Source organism: Prionailurus bengalensis, chromosome B2, assembly GCF_016509475.1.
Source record: "Prionailurus bengalensis isolate Pbe53 chromosome B2, Fcat_Pben_1.1_paternal_pri, whole genome shotgun sequence".
Lineage (NCBI taxonomy): Eukaryota > Metazoa > Chordata > Mammalia > Carnivora > Felidae > Prionailurus > Prionailurus bengalensis.
The window spans coordinates 25,645,846-25,651,906 of record NC_057349.1 but is presented as its reverse complement, the minus strand read 5'-3'; positions in this window follow the sequence as shown (position 1 = coordinate 25,651,906).

Sequence of the window (6,061 nt, the reverse complement as noted above, 5' to 3'; positions counted from 1 at the left end):
AAATGGGAGCAAGGAAAATGTAAACATGGGGGAGTCTAGACAAACAATGACTATATAAAACAGTAACTATACATACAGTTAGTTCATAGAGTTAAAAAGCAGGTAGAACTAAAATTCTTGGCAAAAATAGCAAATAGAGACTATAATCTAAATTAAAACAGCCAACTTTAGAAAATTCACTGTGTGAAATAGAGCATTTACTCATTTTACTACCCATTAAAAAATTAATTACAGGTACCCACATCAAGGTGTATACATTTCATAATCATAAACTGAGTGGGGGGAAAAAAACCAGGTCACACTATCACTTAAACTAAGTATAAATACATGCCAAATAAATTATTTGGGGACACATACTAAAGTGGTAGAATTATAATGAAATATTCAGAATAGTAATGTAGTGGAAAGGGCCACACAAGTCTTTAAAGGCATGTTAATGTTTGTTAAATTACATGGTGGGTACTTGAGTATTCATTTAACACATATTTATTTAACATTTACTTTTACATATGTGAAGTTGTTTTGTTTTTAAAAAGGAATGACATAGTAAATCTAGATGCCAACCACTCTCGTAGAATGTTCTGCTTTGGGGACAATGGCCGAGTGAATGAAAGCTGAAAGAGTTACCCCTCAGGAGCCCACTGTAGGGAATCTGAGGACCATGAATGCTCTGATCCATCTAGGGCATGACTATCCCAGTGAACAAATATCGGTGAGGGCTGCAGGCCGTATACTCTACAGTAACCCCCAAACGTCAGGGTCAGAGAAACACCAGTACTGGTAGACAGAGCAGACTTTCCAAGTCTCTCACATCTCAAGGTTTGGAAGCAAAAACCCTGCGAAAGCCCCCAGGGTTCTTGTGCAATTTAAGGATAGTAGGGGGGAGCCCGACTAAAAAAGGTATTTAGGGACCCATGGATTAACAGGAAGAAAATGAAGGCTTTAAATGTGACAAGCCGGCGCCGCAGAGGACTACTTAGGTGCGGGTGAGGTAGGGCTGACTCTATGGCGCCCTCGCGCGGGCACGGGCAGCAGCTGCAGCAGGGCCGCCCACAACCTCGGGACCTTTTGCGCCTCATTGCCCGGGAAGGGCCATGTCAGGATTGAGGGGTTAGGGCTGGCAGATAATCCGGAGCTATGACAGGATCCTTGTTCTTGCAATATCCAGATTGGAGCCATAAAATCTTCAGGAAAACATAAAAATAAAAAGGACACCTTTCCAAGACATGACAGGCAAGAAACACGGGTGTTAGGACAGGATTATAAACCTCAACAATAACATTGCTTGATTCTCAAATTCCTATTCTTGGGAAAATGACCTGAAACCGATAATTTTAGCATTATGTACATATTCTCTTTTTAGGGCTTGAACAAGTCATTCAAAGTCAAGAGTTTATAATTTTAATTGTCGTTGCCTGGCTCACACTTCAACATTTGGCTTTTGTTGAAACCCATCCTGCACAGAAGGGATCTGCCATTTTGCCTTCCAGAAGGGTGAAAAGTCTCACAGGGACTTCTAAAATGCTAGCACCCCATACCAAGGGTGGTGAGGTGCAGGACATAAGCAAAGCCTGTGAGTCATTACCAGTTTGGATTTCTCTCTGCAACCTGTATCACCATCCAAAGCATAGGCGATCTCAGGCTTACCAGATCTTAAGTCAGTTCTTTCCACTGTGGGTTGAGTGTGGCTTGGAGAAGAAAACATAACTCCATTCTTACAGTCAGGTTGATATTTGTCAGGGTGTGGCCATGGCCGAAGGCCCCTGTCATTCAGCATACAGCATGAACTATTTTTATTTTCACAAGAACAGGGTTAAAACCTCTCACCTAAAATAACTGAAATATATGAGACTTTTTGATAAAGTTTGCTTGCTTCCTCCTGAGAAGACATGATTTATTCCACTGTATTTTCTAATTGTAAAATCCTATGAATGTGAACCTTGCAAATACCACTTAAAAGAGTGTAAACTGATCACTATTTTCAAAAATTATGCACTAAAAATCATATTTCTCTGCTTTGAATGTGGTGATGCACTTAAATACAGTATTTGCTAATGGTTTTCTTCTTCCTTGAATCATGCCCAAGAGGATTTTTTCCCCAGAAAGTTTAATTTTCTTCTTCAGATTTAGGTGAGAAAGTGCCCACCAGTGGAATTAATCATGGGGATGAAAGGTCCAGCATAGGGAACAAAATCAATTGTATCGTCATAGCGTTGGATGGTGACATGGTAGCTACATTCGTGGTGAGCATAGCATGACATACAGGGTCGTTGAATCACTGTGTTGTACACCTGAAACTAATTAACACTGTGCCAACTGTACATCAGAAAAAAATAGGAAAAAACGGACAGTGCTTACCATCTATGTGCATAAGAACCCGGGTCTTTCAAAGGATCCTTGTGGCAGGGGATGAACTCAGCAAGCAGGGCAAAGTCATCACTGTTTCTGATCCATATGCTGTGGATTTTGAGCTGAAGATCACAGGAAAGATATTACTGATGAGTTACTAGATCAGTGCTTTAATCCAGTATTTAAAGGTTTCCTTTTTTTTCTTCATAAGAAATCGACTATGACCATATATTGAATGGCAAAATAAGGTTAAGGAATTGGGTTTAGGGAAAGGAACTAGTGGTACCCCCTTAATATGTCAAAGTTATAGACAGACACCCACAGTCCAAGTGCAGACAAATGAGCCCTTTGAGCCACTGCCCAAGAGATGACCAGATGAGTTTATGAGACTGAGAAGAGTTTTCAACATTACTAGACTATAACAACCCCATTTGGCCCCAAAATTTGTATTGGTTTTGGCCTTTCTCAAAGATTCTTTCATTGTCTAGTAGAGATATCTAAATAGAATAAGTGCACAAAATTTTTTTTGATTGACTAATGCGACATTATCTGACATCATTACCTAATAGGTCATAAGTTACCTAAAGCAATTACACTGATGGGTTTTCTCATAAATATGCTCTTATATACCATTGCTCTCTCCCTCTCCCTTTTCCACCCAAACAATAGTAGGTTAAGAGAGAGAGAGAGAGAGATGGCAAATAAAGTTCGAAAAAATTATGACACCAGGACATATTGCTAATTTTTCTTCCCTCAATACATCAGTATTTGAAAACTCCTCTTCTTTTTTTTTACAGTTTATTTTTATTTATTTTGAGAGAGAGAGGGAGAGAGAGGAAAGCGAGAGCAAGCGGGGGAGGGGCAGAGAGAGAGAGAGAGAGACAGAACCCCAAGCAGGTTTCTCTCTGTCAGTGCCCAGCCCGCATCGGGGCTTGAACTCATGAACAGTGAGATCATGATCCGACCTAAACTGAAGAATCAGACGCTTAACCGACTGAACCACCCAGGCGCCCCAATCTGAAAACTCTTAAATGCACTGTAGCTTAATGGTTTTGATCTCTGACACTGTACAGTTTTGCATTTGAGTCCCAGTTCTGCCACTAATTCTGTGACATTAGGGAAGTCACCTATCATCTCAGTGCCTCAGTTTCTTCATCTGTAAGACATAGATAACAGTGACCTCATAGGGGTTATGTGTATGATTTAAAAAATGTTTTTGGGGCACCTGGCTGGCTCAGTTGGTGGAACATGTGCCTCTTGATGTCAGGGTTGTGAGTTCAAGCTTCACGTTGGGCGCATTTAGTTGGCCCAGAGGCATTATTGTAGTATACTGCCTGGCATGTATTTATGCTGGGATTCATGGTGGGTAATTCTATTACTAACTTTTGTGGCCACATATGTGGCCATATGTGTTCAGGGAATATATCAGAGTAGTCCTTCTTTTAGTCATGACGACACTCCAGCTTTCTAGTCTATAGGGAGGCAGAACTGCAGAAGCTTCTCTATAACATTGGTCCGAGCCATTCTTGCTTTCCTCTTCATTACCAGTGCCTGGGTTTAGGTCCTCATCACCTCTCACCTGGAATATCTTTCCTGGGACGGACACATAAATCATTTATTAAAAAAAATTTTTTTTAATGTTTTTATTTATTTTTGAGACAGAGAGAGACAGAACACAAGCAGGGGAGGGGCAGAGAGAGAGGGAGACACAGTACCTGAAGCAGGCTCCAGGCTTTGAGCTGTCAGCACAGAGCCCAATGTGGGGCTTGAACTCATGGAGTGTGAGATCATGACCTGAGCTGAAGTCAGATGCTCAACTGACTGAGCCACCCAGGCGCCCCCTCATTTATATCTAAGTGTTCTCAGCCTCTTTCCCACAAAAGGATCTCATCTTTATCCTCAGAGCTTTACATCAGCCTCCAAGCAGAGCAGACTGTTAAGTGAGTTCCTAGGCTCATGAGGTGCAAAGAAAGGAAGCCAGAAGAAGGACACAGGAGTCAAGAGTGGGAAGAACTGGCTTTGGAGTGTGAGAAGCCCTGCAGCAGAGTCAAAAACTACCAACACAGTGTCTGTGAAGCTCCAAATGCTGTTCTAAAAACCATGGATGCAGAGAATAAAATGGATAGACTCCCTACTCTCCAGATGCTCACATTTAAGGAGTGTGAATTGCTAAAGTGGAAGAACTACCCAGATGTGTTGCTATGTGCTTTGAATTGTATTCCCTTTAGCAATTTTTTAAAGCATAAGGAAAGACTGGAATTGCTTTCTGTTGCTGTTCCTTAGACTATGAAACCCTGAGGTTTCACAAGGTTGGGCCATATAGTGCCCTGGAATTTTTCATTATTATATAATCATCTCTGGACTGGTTGCCAGACCTCCCACCTTGCCCTTTTCTACATTGCTACCAAAGGATGTCTTTAAAACACAAATCTGATCATGCTCTAAGTTAACCCTGCAGCTTAAACACCTTCCAGTGTTGCCTCTTGCCTCCAGAATAATGTGCAAGACATTATGTGATATAACCCTACTTCCCCCAAGTCTGCTTTCTTGCCAAGGCTCCCTACCCATCTCGTGGCTGCCACAACCTCAGGCATAGCCCAGCCCTGGCACACATGGACCTCATGCTCCAGCAGAGATCTCTCAACACAATCAAATGCTTTGCCCACAATGACCTTGTTCTGGCAATCTCTTGGACTCTTCTCTCTGGAAAATCCTAGGCATCCTTCAAAATTCCATTCAAGAATGTCCTGTTTGAGAAGTCTTCCTGGCCCACCCCAAATGGGCCCTCCTACACTTGCTGTACCTGTTAAATACACATATTATTGCCTTGGGTTTTGATTATTGATTGTGAATGATTCTGGCTGAGAACTCTGTTTTCCAGGGTTGATTGGGCAGATCTGTTCCCCCTAATAAATTGTGCACATCATGAACATGGGAACCAGGATTGGAAACCCCACAGTGCCGAGCACATACTAGAACTCCAATGAATGAATGTATGTGGAATCAAAGAGACAGGATTATTCTAACCCCTGTCTGATGGGGATGATCTCTGATTTGCATGAGCTGTCCACTGAGCTTGGGAGTGAGAAGACCTGGGCAAGGCATATTTCTCCCCAGGATCTCTCTGGAGCCCCAGACTCTTCAAGTATGAGTTGAAGCAGGTGGAGGCTATAAGAAGAGGCCTCTGGTCAGAGCTATAATTGAGAAGGAAGAGAAGATTCAGGAAGCCAATCTGGTGATATCTCAAGTTTGTTGTCCCTTCTGATTGCAGTGTAGTGTAAGACACATAGAAATGATACTCACACAACTGACTGCTGTAGTCAGAACCACAAAAGATCACAAATTTTAAATTGAGACTCCAGGTTAAATATGGCTAGAAGGTCTTTTGTCCCCTGTGGCTATCTTCATGTTATCCCTGCTCCTTCCATGACCAGGCTGCAAACCAACTTGGACCTGGCATTGCCAAGACAAGATTATCAAGGGTCATTTGGGTTCACAGTAAGCAATCTACATGACGAGTCTGGAGAATGAAAGGAAAATCTTCACTGTCTTTGTGTACTCTGATGATTGTCACATGCTCCTTTTTTTGTTGTTGTGGCCTGAGTGAGTCAACACTTCCCCAAAGCATTGACTAATCACATGGCTTGGCCGGGTCTGAGTGGTGAAGCCACGCAACGTATACTGCAGGATCCTTGAGCACTGTGTGTGTGCT